Here is a 16,177-nt window from a genome sequence, read left to right as displayed (position 1 = left end):
TGCAAACTCATCAGGTAAAGAGAGAGTTTAACAGTCAACAATGGGCAACTGACGTGTGCTCGTGTGTACATGTGTGTATATGAAAAAGACAAAGGCTATACAGTGCGCTTGTAAGGCTTTAATGACATAGGAAATCGTTTTAAGAAAGGAAGACATTAGGAGCAAGTTCACCAACTCAGTTTTCTCATGGCCTCTACTTACTGAATAATTCCTCTGCAACACTGCAGTTTACCAGCTTCCTTACAGGGTGTGCAGGGCACTCCAACTGGAAAGGCAGAGCCAGGTTGGCCAGCAACACTCAGACCACAGACTCATCTTTCCATGACACAGCACGGATGGTTTGACCAGACATCTCAGATGACCTGCAAACTAAAAAAAAACTTTCTTCGGGGTTACATTTACGCACCATTTTGTTTTCTTCCAATGAAAAACAAAATCATCTGACATTGAGCATCTGCTCTGAATCAGGCCCTGAGCTTGTCCTTGGGGAACACACACCTGGTTGGAGAGAGAATGCTTGTGGGCACAGGATGAATATAAAGTGGAAAAGGTTCCGTGCGGGAGCAGAGCTTCAGGGAGCGGCGGAGCTGAGGGTGGGGGTGGAGGGCTCCATGAAGGCTTTCTGGGGTGGCGTTTGGACTTGACCTGAAAGAGCAGGCGAGCATCAGGCTTGTGGAAGGTGGCAGCCACCTGGACAAGCTGATGGGAAGACCCATCAAGCCCTTTTCATATTAAAACTAACAACTCTTTGTTTCCTGAGGGCATTTGTCTTGATAGGGAGTGATGATAATGTATCAGTGTCCGTCACGCTGCGTTTTATCATCATACTGGTTGCGGAGGAGGCTGCTTTTAGCCCCATAGTGCATTTTATTTATTTTTTTTAATTTATTTATTTTTTAATGTGCTGCAAGAAACACGGGAAGTTGATGGGAGGCGTAATGGACCCGAAATGGACAAGGGGCTGACGAGGCCGCAGATGGGACTTGCCACGTCTGGAACGTGAGTGCTCCACCTGAAGCCGTGTGCGTTCTCCACGTTAGAGGGAGTCGGCGGGCGCCAGCTGGCTTCCCTCGCAGCTCCTCGGAGGGTGTGTGCGCCACTCCGGGGCCGCTGCATCTGGTTGCCTCTGCCCTCAGCATCCCTGTGCTGGGCCTGTGGCTGCTGATGACCTCAGCAGGTTCAGGATTGCACGAGAAGCGGACCCCTCTGTCTCTGTGTGTGCAGTTTTCTGAATGAGAGGAGTTTCTTTTTTTTTTGGTGGGGGGCGGGGGGCTTGTGCTGCATGCCATGTGGGGTCTTAGTCCCCTGACCAGGGCTCTAGCCTGCAGTGGCAGTGCCGGCTCTTAGCCACTGGACCGCCAGGGAAGGCCCCCAGAGGAGCTGTGTTTTGTTTACGGCAGGAGGTGAAACATTATGAACGTTGTAAAGGATGTTTTTCTAAAAGAGGAAAGTTTGGGATCAAGTGTGAGTGTGTTTTATGGTACTCCGACCCCTGGCAGGTAGGCCTGGGTCACACCAGCACTCTGGGGAAGGGCAGACCAGCCTTCAGCACTCGGGCCTGATCACTTGGGAGGTCTCGGCAGCTCGGCCAGTATATCTTGGGGGTGGTTTGCATAAGCCAACACAATTAGTACCAAAACTAACCTTCTGTGGAGGAACCTTGGTTGGTGAGAAAAACCATCTTACGTTCTGTCCTAATAGTAAATTTGTTCTGAACAAGGCCTGGCCTAAAGTCCTACGTTTTCCCCATCATGCCCTCAGCATGGGGATGGGAGCTCAGAGTCCTTAGCAAGGGCTTGCTGATTAGTGACTAATGTGCTCAGGTGTTTGCAAAAAGGTGCAAACACCTTCACCCCCAAAGATGCATTTGAATCCAGAACTCCTTGTGGCACTGCGGCTCCATCTTTGTAACATTAGTATTTTTCTAAAATACAATTTTAATTGAAGCATAACTGACCTAGAGCACTGTCTTAGTTCCAGTCTCGCAACATCGTGGTTCCATGTTTCTGTGCTTCGCAGAATGACCACCGTGATGCCTAGGTGCCACCTGTCACCATGCAGAGATATCGCAGTGTTATTCACAGTATTCCCCATGCTGCGCATCTCACCTCTGTGCCTCATTTATTTTGCAACGGGAAGTTTGTTCCTCTTAATCGCCGTCAACCTGCTTCATTCATCCCCCACACCAAAAGATTCTTGAATGCTGTTTTTCCCCATTGCTTTTGAATATTCTCATCTTAAAACAAACTTGTGTGTATACCAGGATGTGTAAGAGATTTATCACCCAACAGAATGAACTTTAGTGGGCTTTTCTTTTCCTGATCACTTAGTCTTAACGTTTACTATTGGGATGTTTTCTGTCTGTCCATGATTCCTGAATTTGGAAACGAGTGAGTTACAGTACGTTTTGATTTGGTTTTAATCCATCAAAATCAAGTTAGTTATAAGTGATGGAAGAGCTTACTTTGTGTAGTCCGGGCTGCCTGGAGACATCAGCCACATGCCAAAAGCTTGCTCGTTGCCCGGCAACCTCGCCGGAGGAATAGATTTTCTGCCACTGGCTCCCTTTTTAGTCGAGGCAGAATCTATTAACACTACTCTTCTAGCCTGGAGAACCGGAGCTGGAGTTTAGCTGCAAAGAATGGTCGGAGGGTTTTGTTTTTTTGTTTTAAATAACCCAGCACCGTGTTTCTGACTTCCAAACTCTACTGCTAATTTCATTGACTTCCAAGTAAAGATTTAGAGCTTATTAATATTACTCAACACTGGCCAGGCTAAAGAGGTTAGTGTTGTGCCTGCCTGGCCCCTGAAGAAGGTCATTGTTTAGTTTCTGTAGAAATGATCCCGCGGGGCATGGGTGGGAACCGTGATCATCCAAGTTGCAGGTGGAGCAGGTAAGAACGACCTCATTCCCCCTCAGACTTCTCCAGGTCCCCACTCGGGGTACTTTCTCCTACTTTCCAGTAGCAAACTTATCCTCTGTCGAAGCTGTTATTTCTTCAAGTATGTACGATCTCGCTCTGATTGCAGAGTGGCTCTGTATTCCTTTCTCTTATCCTTCAGTCAGAGAAATGTCTGTTCTCCGTCTGTAGCTCAATGCTTCACCAGCAGGACTGGTGGTTTCTGTCTGCGGGGAGCTGGTGGGGCTGTCAGCCCTATTGTTTTGCTTATGCTTTTTAGTGGAATAGCTTTGGGTTGGTAGCAGGAGAGGATGGCCAAGCCCAGTGTCAGGTGGCCGGAGTGTCTGCCTCTGCTGAAACGCAATTTTAGTAATGGACTGGATCAGCTCCCCGTGTTTTCCTGCCCCTTTATAAAACAAAGGACGATCTCAGCGCGTTAACCCGTTGGTGGCTGGAAAAATCAAAATCTCTAAGAACCACTTAGTTAAATGCCAGTGGCTTCTCACATTAGCAGTCTGGCACAGAGGCTGCAGAGATGCCCTGCACAGGAGAGCGGGGGGTTGCTCTTATTTTAGGAAGTGGACATTAGCCTCCTCTTCCGTTTTACCCTTTCCAAGGGCCAGATGCAGAAAGGAACATACCGTGTGTGACTCGGCAGCCAAATGAGCTAACTCGAGACGACCGTGACTAACTCAATAAAACAGTCTCTAAATGCATTTGGTTATTTGTTCTGATCATTGTAAACTTTATTCATTATCATAGCTCAGGTCTTTGGGGTTCTATTTTCCAAAATAATCTTAGAATGCTACTGATGTGAGGAACCTTTAAGAGAGTAGTTCAGGTACCCTAGAGAGGAAATCAGAGAGGTGGAAAAGTCTGCTCAAGGATACATAGCTGTGTTGGGAGTGGCAGAGCAGGTACCAAGATCTGAGTCGGTTGACTTTTTTTTTTTAATATATTACTTATTATAATTCATGAGCAAAGATCATTTTAACATTTATTTGTGTTGTCTTCCATCTCTTTCCTTAATGTCTTATAGTTTTCATTACTCAGCTCTTTGACTGTCTCCGTGAAAATTTTTCTTTTCCTGGCGGCTGTGCAAGGTGGAATCTCAGTTACCTGACCAGGGATCGAACCTGCAGCCCCAGCTTTGGAAGCTCTGTGCCTTAACCCCTAGGCCACCGGGGAAGTCCCCCAGTCAGTTGAATTTAAGGACAGAATTTTAATGACACCCAAATGATATGTTTGAAATGAAATGAGAAGGGCAAAGCTCCTACTTGCACAGTGCAGATTCCATCTATGTATCCAACAAGTATTTAAGGCACGCCTTCTGCTGTGTGCAGGTAGGTAGTGGGCCACATGCTGGAACAAGGGGAGGCACTTTACCTTCAGGAAATTACATTCAGAAGTGGGTGATCCCCACAGTCAGCAGCGGAACGATAAGAAAATTACAGGTTGTGATAAGTCCTTAAATAAGATATAAGGGGAACACAGGAATGTTGGTGACAGTTAGATAACAAAAGTATTATCTGCTAAGGGACTTCACTCTTTGGGAACACCTGTGTTATTACCACTAACAGAAAGTATGTTGGGAAAAATATGTTGAGGAAATGGAAGCCTTTGGGAGGGTTCATGGTCACCCATTATGTTGTTTGAATTAGAAGATCTGCCTGTGGGATTGTGGACTTCCTAGGACAGTGTCCAACCCCAGACTGATGCTAGGGGGACCACAGGACTCTTCCAACTCTCAGAGGCCGGAATTCAGGCACTTTGCTCTTTGATTTCTTCACCTGTTAGTTCAGTTTCTTCATGTTGCATTTCCCACTTACTGTTTTTTTAGTAATTAATTTTTGATTGGAGTGGGTCGACTTCCCTGGTGGCTCAGATGGTGTAGCGTTGGCCTACAATGCAGGAGACCCGGTTTCAGTCTCTGGGTCGGGAAGATCTCCTGGAGAAGGCAATGGCACCCCACTCCAGTACTCTTGCCTGGAAAATCCCGTGGACAGAGGAGCCTGGTGGGCTGCAGACCACGGGGTTGCAGAGTCGGACACGACTGAGCAGTGGCGCTTTCTTTCCTTCCTCCTTTGATTGGAGTGGAGTTGCTTTGCAATGTTGTCAGTTTCTACTGTACAGCAGAGGGAATCAGCTCTCCGTGTACACATGTCCCCTCGTTTTCTGGATCTCCTCTCCGATGAGGTCACCAGAGAGCCCTGAGGAGAGGTCCCTGTGCTGTCTCGCAGGATCTCTCGTGTGTGTGCGCTCAGTCGTGTCTGACTCTGCAGCGCCATGGACTGGAGCCCGCCAGTCCGCTCTGCCCTTGGGATTTTCTAGGCAAGAGTCCTGGAGTGGGGTGCCATTGCCTTCTCCAGGGGATCTTCCTGACCCAGGGATCGAACCCCAGCTTCTTGTATCTCCTGCACCGGCAGTCTGATTCTCTACCACCAGCACCACTGGAAGCCCAGGTTCTAATTAGTCACCTATTTTATACGCATATCAGTAGTGTGTGTACTTCAGTCCTCCACTTACTATTGAAAGTCTCTGTACAAAACAGATCTTTTGAAGACCAAATCTGACACACTTATATCAAGGAGTATTCCATACAAGCTCCTGTTATCAGCAATCTGGGGACATTTTATTCTAGAGAATTGGATTAAGTCGCGTCGCTTGCTTTCTTCTTTCTGACTAGTTGCTTTAGTGCTCCGGCATACAAGACTTTTTTTTAATGTGCGCTGTGAAACCTAGGGTGAGGATTTGCTTTTGCTGTAGGCCTGTATCCAGCAGGTCTGTTAGAGGGCAGTGAATTGACTTGGCCAAGTGGAGCATCTGTTTCAAAGTCTCAGTCTTTCCGTGAATCACACGGTCATTTGTTGCTGGCTCTGCCACTATCTCTGTATATTTCCTTAGAAATATCCTGGGTCCTGAAAATCTGGTGTCCATTTACCGCAGTGGATCTTGTCTTTCCTTCCTCTGCCATGCTGCCAGCTCGACTCCAAGGCTCCGAGTGAGCAAATGGCTAAAAGCGGCTTTCTTGCTGCTCGTGCGTTTTCTTTGTTCTCCCGATACTCTGTGATGTCTGGGTATCAGATGTCGGAGAAAAGTGAAGCGGTGCTGAGGGCGCTCTTTTCGTGATTTCATGCTAACTTCATTTCCTTGCAAGTGTGGCTGGGAGAGGAGTTTCCTTCAGACTTCTCTGCGATTTTGGTGTCTTTCTTGTTCTCTTGCAAGGCGGCTGACGTTGTCTTTCACATGCATTCAAGTTGAGAGGATCTTCATTTTAGCCTGAGAAGACACAGCTACAGCGGACTGACCCTAACGGGCCTCCCTGTCACCCTGGGGTGTCTCGCACAGCAGTTTCTGAACATTGAAAGCTTGCTCTTTGCTGAGCACTCGATGGAGAACTTGACTCTATCAATATTCCTGCTCAGCGTTGGGGGTAGGTAACGGCATTATTCCCATTTGACTCGTGTGCAAACTGAGGCCAGGAACGTGTGAGCCATGCTTAAGCCAAGGTCACCTCGTAAGTGGCGAGCTGGGCCAGAAGCTGGACTTCACGTGACCGTAAAGCCCTTCTACTGCGGGAGGGCTGCCTATGACGCCCTCTGTACGTGTCCATCATGGCCACTCATGTTTTCCTTTTAACCTATGACAAAAATGAGCCTGTCCAGAAAATTACAAGAAAAGGAGGTGATGTATTTGTCACGTCTTCTTCCAGAACGCTAGCCGGCAAGATGTTTCTAGAAAGCAGAAAACAGCATTAGCTGAGTTTGGTCAGAACTGTACAGTAAATCCGCTTCTAGATGATTCTGAACTCACTTTTTCATATTAAAAATGTCTGAGCCATCCTTTAGTAAGAAAATATTTTTATTCTAAAATTTAAAATTTAATTTCCCCAATTTTCCCTTGGACTACAAAACCTTTTTTTTTTTTCTCCTAATGCCTTCAAAAGCACAATTTAGAGAAGTCTTCAAGTAAAAGGGAAGGAAGGGACTTGGTGCTTTCCACTATAGAATTGAATTTTAAAAAAAGAAGAGGAGAAAACAGAATGCTCTCAGCCTCCCCGAAGATCGTGGCCTCCTGTTTCTCCCTGTTCTACTTTAAAGCTGCTTCTATTTTTCACCCAGATACCTCCAGGGTGAGAAATATGAGTCCCCTGCTCTTTTTCTCCTGACTTGAGACTTTAACTAATTTAAAAAATAATAAATTTAAAAAATAAATAATTAACCCCTGACCAGAGACTGCCGTCGCCCCCTCCCGCCTGCACCGGGAGCATGGAGCCTTAGCCACGGACACTGGGGAAGTCCCAAGACTTATTTTTTTGCCTAAGTCTCTGCTGGGCTTTTCACATCTGTGCTCATCCGTCTCCAGCGTCCGTTAAGCTCCTTGAGGGGAGGAACTGGGCTGTAGCGTCTTTGTGGCCTCACAGTGGCTCAGTAACCATGTGGGAAATAGGGAAATGAACGGCATTTCCAGTCCAGGAACAAATGCAGGATAGGGGTCTAGTTTTCCGAGTTGACTCCCGCCCAGGAAAGAACCCCCTCTTTGAGTGGCAGGGAGACATTGGAGTAGCTGCAGTAACTCATTTGTATCAGGAGGGCCCTGTTTGGACACGGATGCCTCCTGTTGTCTAATTTAATTAGTAATTGTGTTTTCAGTTCCAATTGAAAGCCTCAGAAGAAAGGATGGCAATAAACTGTGGTATTTGGTATTATTATTGTTATCTAATTGTGTTCACTATTGTGACGGTTTTAGACGGAGGCACTTTTCAAGGAGGGACATGTCTGTGTTATCTGATTGCTTTTTCTCTTCTGTCCCAGCTCCTGTGTAAAGTCCAATATTAAGTATGAGCCCTCTTTCACACATGTGAAAATCGATGCAGGCAGACTTGTGGTTATTTTTTTGTTTGTTTTTAAACAAACGCCCTAAGGTTACATGCAAGTCCATCCTGAATAGGGAGGTCGAGCCTCGGGTCTTCGCTGCGATGTCGCCCACTCGCTGACAAAGGCAGTGTGGTTCCGGGGATGCTGACCCAACAGGAGTTTGGAAGGCGTGGGGTCCGCTCGGCTCTGCCGTTTACTTGTTGGATGGCTTTGGACCACTCACTCATTCCCTCATTCTTCAACGTTCTGTGGAGTATCTACCAGGTGTTCCGTGCTAGGCTAGCTGCTTGGGCTACAGAGATGAATACCCCAGTGTCCTTGTTCTTAGGGAACTTCCTGCTTAGTGCATAGATTCAGATGCATGAACCAACGAGCTCAGAAAAATCTGTGGGCACTTTGCTAAAAGTGTGTCCATGTAGGGTGGGAGCCCCAAAGAAGGAGGCACAGCGCTGTCTGTGCTGCTGCAGAAAGACCTCGTGGCAGAGGTGATTTGGGGGACTGCCCTGGCGTCCAGCGGTTAAGACGTCCTCTCCCAGTGCAGGGGGCGTGGGTTCGATCCCTGGTCGAGGAGTTAAGATCCCACATGCCTTGTGGTCGAAAACCCAAAACATAACACAGAAGCAATATTGTAACAAATTCAATAAAGACTAAAAAAAAAAAAAAAAAAGCATCTTAAGAAAAAACAAACAAATGTGATTTGGGGTTGAGTTTTTTGGGGAAAATAAATCTCATCCAGGGATTATGCCAAGAGAAGGAATTGGGACTTTATGTGTCTCTCTCATTTCTGGGTCGTGAGAGTCACTGAAGAGGTCTAAATGAGAACGGTACAGTCATTTTTGTGTTTTAGAAAGATTTGTGTTTTAGAAAGGATGAGTTCACAATCTCTGGGACCCTCCCTTTTCTCGTCTGTAAGGTGCACACAGGTAACACCCACTTCTTTTGTCTCATGGGTTTATTTTGGGTTGCATTTCTTTAGAGTGCAGCAGGAATAGCTGGCCTGCACCCACTTCTTTCTAAACCTTTGAATCCTCACAGCAACCCTGGGAAGGTCATTATTGCCATTATTTGCATTATACTTTATTTATTCACTGGCAGAGCAGTGCGGCTTATGGAAATCTTAGTTCCCTGACCAGGGATTGAACCCACCCCACACCCTTGGCAGTGAAAGTGTGGAGGCCTAACCACTGGACCACCAGGGAATTCCCATTGTTTGCATTTTAGAGATGGGAATGGTCATAGGCTGACCGTCTGACCCAGGGAGACACAGCCAGGATTTGAACCTAGGTCTGCCGGGCTCTGGAGCCCCTTTGCCCTTAGCCAACCGCGTGTTGCTGGCAAGTCTTTCTTGCTCTTCATTTCTTGCCTGAAACGTTTTGACTGGTGGCTGTATCTCCTCTCTGGTGACCTTTTAATGTAGAGAGTTGATGTCCTGGAAAGACTCAAAATCAGCACCAAACAAATGTGCCATTATTTGCAACTGTTTCATCTTTGTCTTTAAGAAGGTAGTGTTTTATCATTAGACAGAACCAAATTTTCGTGGAGTAGAATCTGTGACTTTAATTCTTCTGCACTGACTGGGAGTTACCAAGGACGTGTGTTTCTATGGGCATATACATAAATCTTCCTTCCGGTGTTAACGGAAGATCGATCGGGATTCTGACTTCATCCTTTTGGGGAGTCCTTTGAAGATCCGTGTTGTGACTAGGTAACAGCAAAATGGAAGACGATGTAATGAGATGGATTAGAGCAGAGGAAAGACTTTGAATGGGGTAGCTTGTCGGAAAGAGTTGCCAAAGAACAGAACAGACAAAGTTTAGGAAGTAGTTCTGGCAAACTCAGCAAGCCCTGCTTGTTGAAAAGACGTTTCGGAAAATATTCTGTAAGTTCACACACAAGCAGTTGTAATCCAAGGACACGTTAACGGCACCTCTTTGGTAAAGAAAAGTGTATTCACTATATTTTCTCTGTACTTGGTCACTGCAGGGTGAAAACGGCTGCATTATCTGCTAACCATGAATGAGTTTCTTTAAGAATCGATGCTTGGAGATGCAGGAGGTTCAAGAAGAATAATTAAAATAAAATGCTGTTTTGTGTCTTGACCTGTGTTCAGTGTGCCAAAAAAAGAGCCCTGAAAAACGCCAGGGTTGCACATTTTGTGACTTTGGAGGAACGTTTTGATCAGCCTTCAGCTACTCATAAAAAATAAATACAGCCGTGTTCTTACTTGGGCTGTTTCTTGAAGATCTTTTAGAGTAGATTTCCAGCTGAAATTTCACCGCCAGTTATAAAAAAAAGAAGAAAGAAAGAAAAGCTGAGCTTCCTTAAACATTAGGCGTGTCACGCGAGAGTCAAACGATGGAATCGTAAAGAGAAAATGCCCTGTTGAGATACAGCAGCTGTCCTCTGTGCTCTGTCGCTGCTCAGTCGCTAGTCGCATCCGGCTCTGTGACCCCACGGCGGCAGCACGCCGGGCTCCCCGTTCTTCACTGTCTCCTGCTGTTTGCGTGCATGTTGTTCATGTGTTTGTAGGTTATGTGTTAGCAGGGAGGAATATTAAGGGAATGAGAAAGCATTTATTAACTAGAAGAGCATTGCAAAGAAATATACCCCCACTGAAGCAGCTGTTTTAGAAGAGCAGGTTCTGGAATGTGAGCGGAAGTCTATATCCCGAGATTCAGCTGCCCGGCATGTGGCAAGAGTTGGGGTAGATCTTGGAGGTGCGGGGCCATGGGTGGAACCGAGCCCGTGGCGTCTGCGTGGGAGTCAGTGTCACTGCTGGGCTCATGGGTTCTCACACTTGGATGGGCATTGGAATCACCTGGGGGGTTGAAAAAATTCAGTGCCTGGTTCTGTGCCCAAGTGAAAGTTGAAAGTGAAAGTCGCTCAGTCGTGTCTGACTCTTTGTGACCCCATGGACCATAGAGTCCATGGGATTCTCCAGGCCAGAATCCTGGAGTGGGCAGCCGTTCCCTTCTCCAAGGGATCTTCCCAACCCAGGGATCGAACCCAGGTCTCCCTCATTGCACGTGGATTCTTTACCAATTGAGCCACAGGGGAAGCCCAAGAATACTCTGTGTCCAAAGGTTTGACTTACGGGTCTAGGGTGTGCCTTGGGCACTGGGATTTTTAAAACCTCGCCAGAGGACTCTGACCTTCAGCAGAGATTGAGAACCATGGGCCTAGAAGATGCCCGATTTTTTTCTTTTCTGATGTTCTTTGCTGCTGGGGCAGTTTGCTTGTAAGTACTTTGGTTTGGAAGCCTCCTTCTTGAGTGAGGGGCAGAAGCCTTCGAAGCCAACCCAGAGAGAGCGCAAGTCTTTGGTTTGCTAGACTCCTCTCTCAAAGGGCTGAAAAGGAAAATTCCAGTGTTCCTTTGAAAAAATGGATCCTGAGACTTCTTTCTGTCATACAGAAAATCTTAAGTATATTCTCTCTGAACTCCAAAATAGGCAAAAAGAAAAAATAAACAACAGCATTCAGATGCTGGCACACTTCCAAGTGATTGGAAAATGCTGTGAGATGATACTGATTAAGGTGTCTTCAGGCTTGAGACTTGACCCGAGATTACTGTTGGGAGCAAAAAAGGAAGGAAAGAAGAGTACATTCTTAGTTATGGGTCCAACGGTCAGAACTGTGTACCACCTGACTTACGCGGAGCTTTTCCCTTTTGTTCTGGGGGTTTCCAGGGGAATACCAGATGGCACGGTGTCGCGAAAATAAGAGGGAACATAGCTCTTAGTTGTGTGCGTGTGTGCGCACGCGTGTGCCCGCGTTGTGCGTGCGTGCATGTGTGCGCGTATGTGCGTGTGCGCATGTGTGTTGCGTGCACGCGCACGCATACGTGTCATGAGTGTGCACGTGTGCGTGTGCATGCATGTGTGTGCGTGTGCATGCATGTGTGTGCGTGTGCATGCATGTGTATGTGTGTGCGCGCACGCGTTGTATATGCGTACATGTGCACGCACGTGTGTGCGTGTGCGCATGTGTGTGCACGCTTGCGCGTGTGCAAGCATGCATGTGTGCGTGTGTGTGCATGCGCTCACACACATGTCTGATTCTGCTACCCCATGGACTGTACCCCGCCAGGCTCCTCTGTCTATGAATATTTCCAGGCAAGAACCCTGGAGCGGGTTTCCATTTCCTTCTCCGGGGGATCTTCCTGACCCAGGGCTCGAACATGCAGCTCCCGCATTGGCAGGTGGGTTCTTTCCCACTGCACCACCTGGGAATTGCTAGTAGAAACCACTGACCTTCAATAATTCCCAACTGTTTTTTCTCAGTCCGTAAAACAGGAGTCACGCTGTGACTTCTACTCCAAAGTAAGACAGTGTGATAAAGGCCATTGACTTCCTTACAAGGAACTGCCCCCCGTGTCGGTATTTTAGTTTGGGTTGATTGAGAAGGGCGTCTCACCTTCATTTCCAGCAGCAACCAGGAAAAAGTCAGGACGTCACAGTGGGTATCCAGGTGGGTCCAAGAGGCCGGAAGCAGGCTTGGGCAGCTCACCTCGAGGAGGCCGTGCCCACAAATCTAGTGGTGGTGGTTCAGTTGCCAAGGCGTGTCCGGCTCTGTGACCCCATGGACTGTAGCACGCCAGACTCTGTGCGGCTTTCCAGGCAAGAAGACTTGGAATGGGTCTCCGTTTCCTTCTTCAGGGGATCTTCCCGGATCAGGGATCGAACCTGCATCTCCTGCATTGGCAGGCGGATTCTTTACCACCGATGCCCCCCCATATTTAGACGTGCTGTTAAAACACAGGTTCTGAACAGATCCAGGGCGGGGCCAAGAGCGTCTCCACCTCTGGGTGGTGCTGATGGCGCTGTTCCCCGGCGCTCCCTTGAGAGGCCCGTCGGTCCCGGCATCTGCGGGTGTGAATCTTTTCTTAGGGCAGTGGGAAGAACACAGGACGCGACGGAGGAGACTGGCCTGTGGCTGCCTCTGTGCAGGCAGCGCGTGGAATCATAATTTTTTGGCTTTGAGTTCATGTGGCCGCAAGCAACTTGGTGTGATCAATGTCTATTTGTGTTCTCGACGGCTCTTTTTATAGATACTAATTTTTATATGCTTTCCATCCTCTGCATGACCTTGAGGCAAGCCCAAGTATAAAAATGTAGTTTCTTTCTCCATTAATATTTCCTCATTTTTATTGAATTCTGGTATGTAAGCCTCCTACCTTTCTCTGTGATTCAATCTAATTTATCTTTGGAGTCTTTCTTATCTACATGTGCAGCTAGATCTCTTTAATCTGGTGCCTACCGTGGTAATTAAAAAAAAATCTCTAGGTAAATGGTGAAATTATTCAAAACAATCATCTGGTTGACCTCATCCTTACTGGGTTAGCGGTGGAAATGTTGGGGCAAAATCAACCCGCCAACACGCTTGTGAATAAGATCCTTTGCTTATGTTGTTTTCGCAGTGGGTAGATTTTTGTTTGCCGCTCTGAATCGGGGGCTGTGCTGTGCTTTCCTGATCGTCTCATAATGTGCTCACACATTATTTAAGGTTTGTAAAGTTTAAGAATAGACGTAGTTTTGAGTGTTCTAATTTAAATGTAGAGTTTGGAAAGGGAAGAGAGTTTTTAAAAATACGATTGTGACATGTTTATTATAAATATGTGAAAATGGAGCCCGTGATTATGCTGGTGGTGTATGTGTATTGTACCTTGTCAACAAGAAAGCTCTTGTGTTTGTGTATTTCATATGGTATTTTCTTCCTTTAAAAAAAATTAGAGCTGATGATGTCTCTTGGAAGACTGCAACACATTCTGGTTTAACATAGTCCTCTATAACTGGGCTTCTTCTAGAAGTGTCCATGGCAGGCCTGTTGAAATGGAGCTGGTTGGATTATCCGTGTGCATCAGAATGCACCTGGAAGGCTTATTAACATGCAGACCGCTGGGCTCTGTCACCGGTTTCTGGTTCTGGGGGTCTCTGGTGAGGCTGGGGGACTTGCTGTTCCTCTGCTGCCCGCTGTTGCCAACGCTGCTGGTCGAGGTACCGCCTTTGAGAACCGCTGCAGATTCAGCCCTTGCTACGTGTCGACTAGAACCAGCTGCATATATGTTGCACCTGGCTGATGCATCACCTGGGACCCTCCTCCACTGTTGGTGGGAATGTAAACCGGGACAGCCACTACAGAGGACAGTATGGAGGTTCCTTAAAAAAGTAAAAACAGAGCTGCCATATGACCCTGCAGTCCCACTGCTGGGCATATATCTGGAGAAGAAACGTGGCCCCAAAAGATGCGTGTACCATGCCCCAGTGTTCACCCAGCACTGTTTACAACGGCCAAGACATGGAAGCAACCTAAATGTCCATCCACAGAGGAATGGATAAAGACGAGGTGGTGCATACACACAGTGGAATACTACTCGGCCATTAAATGGATGATATAAGGCCATTGGAGTCGTACTGAGTGAAGCAAGTCAGACAGAGAAGGAGATATATGACATTCCTTATATGTGGAATCTGAAAAGAAATGATACAAATGAACTTACAAAACAGAAGGAGACCCACAGACTTAGAAAGCGAACTCATGGTTGCCAGGAGGAGGGGATAGTTAAGGACTTTGGGAAGGTCATGTACACATCGCTATATTTAAAACGGTAAACCGACAAGAATCTATTGTGTAGAACAAGGAACTCTGCTCAGTGTTAGGTGCCAGCCTGGATGGAAGAGGGTTTGAGGAAGAACAGATACATGAGTATGTCTGGCCGAGTCCCTTCACGGTTCACCGGAAACTATCACAGAGTAGTCATTGGCTAAATGGCAGCCGGCTCCAGTGTTCTCGCCTGGAGAGGCCCCTGGACAGAGGAACCTGGCGGGCCACAGTCTATGGGGTTGCAAGAGTGGGACACGACTGAGTGACTAAGCACACACATACCCCAATACAAAATGTTTTAGGTATTAAAAAAAAAAAAGAAATGCAGCATCTTAGGCTGCAGCCCAGACCTACTGAATCAGAATCTGCATTGTAATAAGATCCCACATGATTGATGGGACTTCCCAGGTGGCCCAGTGGTAAACAATCTGCCTGCCAATGAAGAGGCCGCAGGAGACGTGGGTTAGATCTCTGGGTTGGGAAGATCCCCTGGAAGGGGAAATGGCAGTCCCCTCCGGTATTCTTGCCTGGAGAATCCCATGGGCAGAGGAGCCTGGTGGGCCACAGTCCATGGGGTTGCACAGAGTCAGATGCGATTCAGTGACTTAATCCTTTGCAGGCGACTGCTCTGTGACAGTCACTGTGGCTGGAGGTGGCCTTGGGACCAGACCACACAGGCAGCCTGTAGGGATGGTAGAGGGCTCAGAGGGGAAGAAGGACTGGACTCTGCTGGGTTCTGGCTTAGAGCCAGAGCCGGGCGGTGGGAACCGCACAAAGCCCGTTATTCCCGTATCTCAAGACTTTTCTCATAGCTGCAGCCATCTCAGACTCCTGCGGCCTTGAGAGGTGGGCGTTCCTGTTGGGTTAGCGCTTACTGAGCCCTCCCAGAGCCTGCGGTGTTCTCACCTGAGAATCCCATGTCAGAGGAGCCTGGTGGGCTACAGTTCATGGGGTCGCAAAACATTCAGACATGACTCAGTGACTAAACAGCAACAGCCATCTTTCTGACAGCATCTTCTCTGGCAAGCTGAGGTCCACCTGGCTACAGCTGAACTCGCTGAGACGAGTTCAACTCTGTATTATTCCAAGAAATAATTTTTGATCATTTTCTTAATTCTAGAGAAAATGACATATTTATTTTAAATCACTCACCTAAGAAGTATAGTGAAATTATTTATCATTAAATTGTTTATCATTTAAAAAAAGGAGCTCATCTCATCAGATTCATTCTTTGCACATTCTGCCCTAAAGTTTTGCAAGTACTCGGGAGACCGTGGCAGACAGATGAGCCTATAGACGGGAGATTGGGGCAGAGGGCCACTTCGCTGCGGATTCTTCTCAACAGCCACAAGACTGTGTAATGAAACCTGAAGCCCATAATTATAATCTGGAGGCATTGTCTAATCCAGGAGAAAGTGAACAACAGCGGAAAAAGATGTTCTGGAATAGCTAGAAAGTTCAGTGAATTAGAACCCAAAGTGTCCCTTTCCTGGGTAAATGGAAAGTCTAATGCATTTTCCTTTCTTTCAAATTGATTAAGTGACAAACATTTGGAATTCGTAGCTGTTACCTCCTTAAAAGAGGAAAATAGTGCCTGACATTGGCAAGTATATTTCCTGCCCTTGTTTCCCAGCGATTACAAGTTAAAGAAAGAGGAATGGTGGAGGGAGAGAAACACTCTAAGGAGACAGTCAAAGCCTCTAGACTTCACGATGGTGCTGCCAAAATTTAAAATTCTCCTTTAGTCGTGTGCCAGGGTAAGCTGTGCCATAAAGAAAGCAGGGTACATCTTAAGGTGCC

At 47.0% G+C, this 16,177-nt stretch overlaps 1 protein-coding gene across 6 annotated transcripts in view; it reads left to right on the top strand.

Annotated features, from left to right (window-relative positions):
• The window catches only part of FOXN3 (forkhead box N3), a 461,393-nt gene that overhangs the window by 64,974 nt on the left and 380,242 nt on the right, over window positions 1-16,177 (top strand). For 3 of the 6 annotated variants that reach the window (XM_027552700.1, XM_027552693.1, XM_027552701.1), the window contains one exon: window positions 912-999. The exons of the other annotated variants lie outside the window; for them this stretch is intronic. The gene's annotated coding sequence lies outside the window, so the exon portion shown is untranslated. Of the gene's footprint in view, window positions 1-911; window positions 1,000-16,177 lie in introns of those variants that run through there. 6 annotated transcript variants of the gene reach the window in all.

The sequence above is a fragment of the Bos indicus x Bos taurus genome, chromosome 10, assembly GCF_003369695.1.
Source record: "Bos indicus x Bos taurus breed Angus x Brahman F1 hybrid chromosome 10, Bos_hybrid_MaternalHap_v2.0, whole genome shotgun sequence".
Lineage (NCBI taxonomy): Eukaryota > Metazoa > Chordata > Mammalia > Artiodactyla > Bovidae > Bos > Bos indicus x Bos taurus.
The sequence above is the reverse complement of the archived record's forward strand: the minus strand, read 5'-3'. Positions and strand labels throughout refer to the sequence as shown.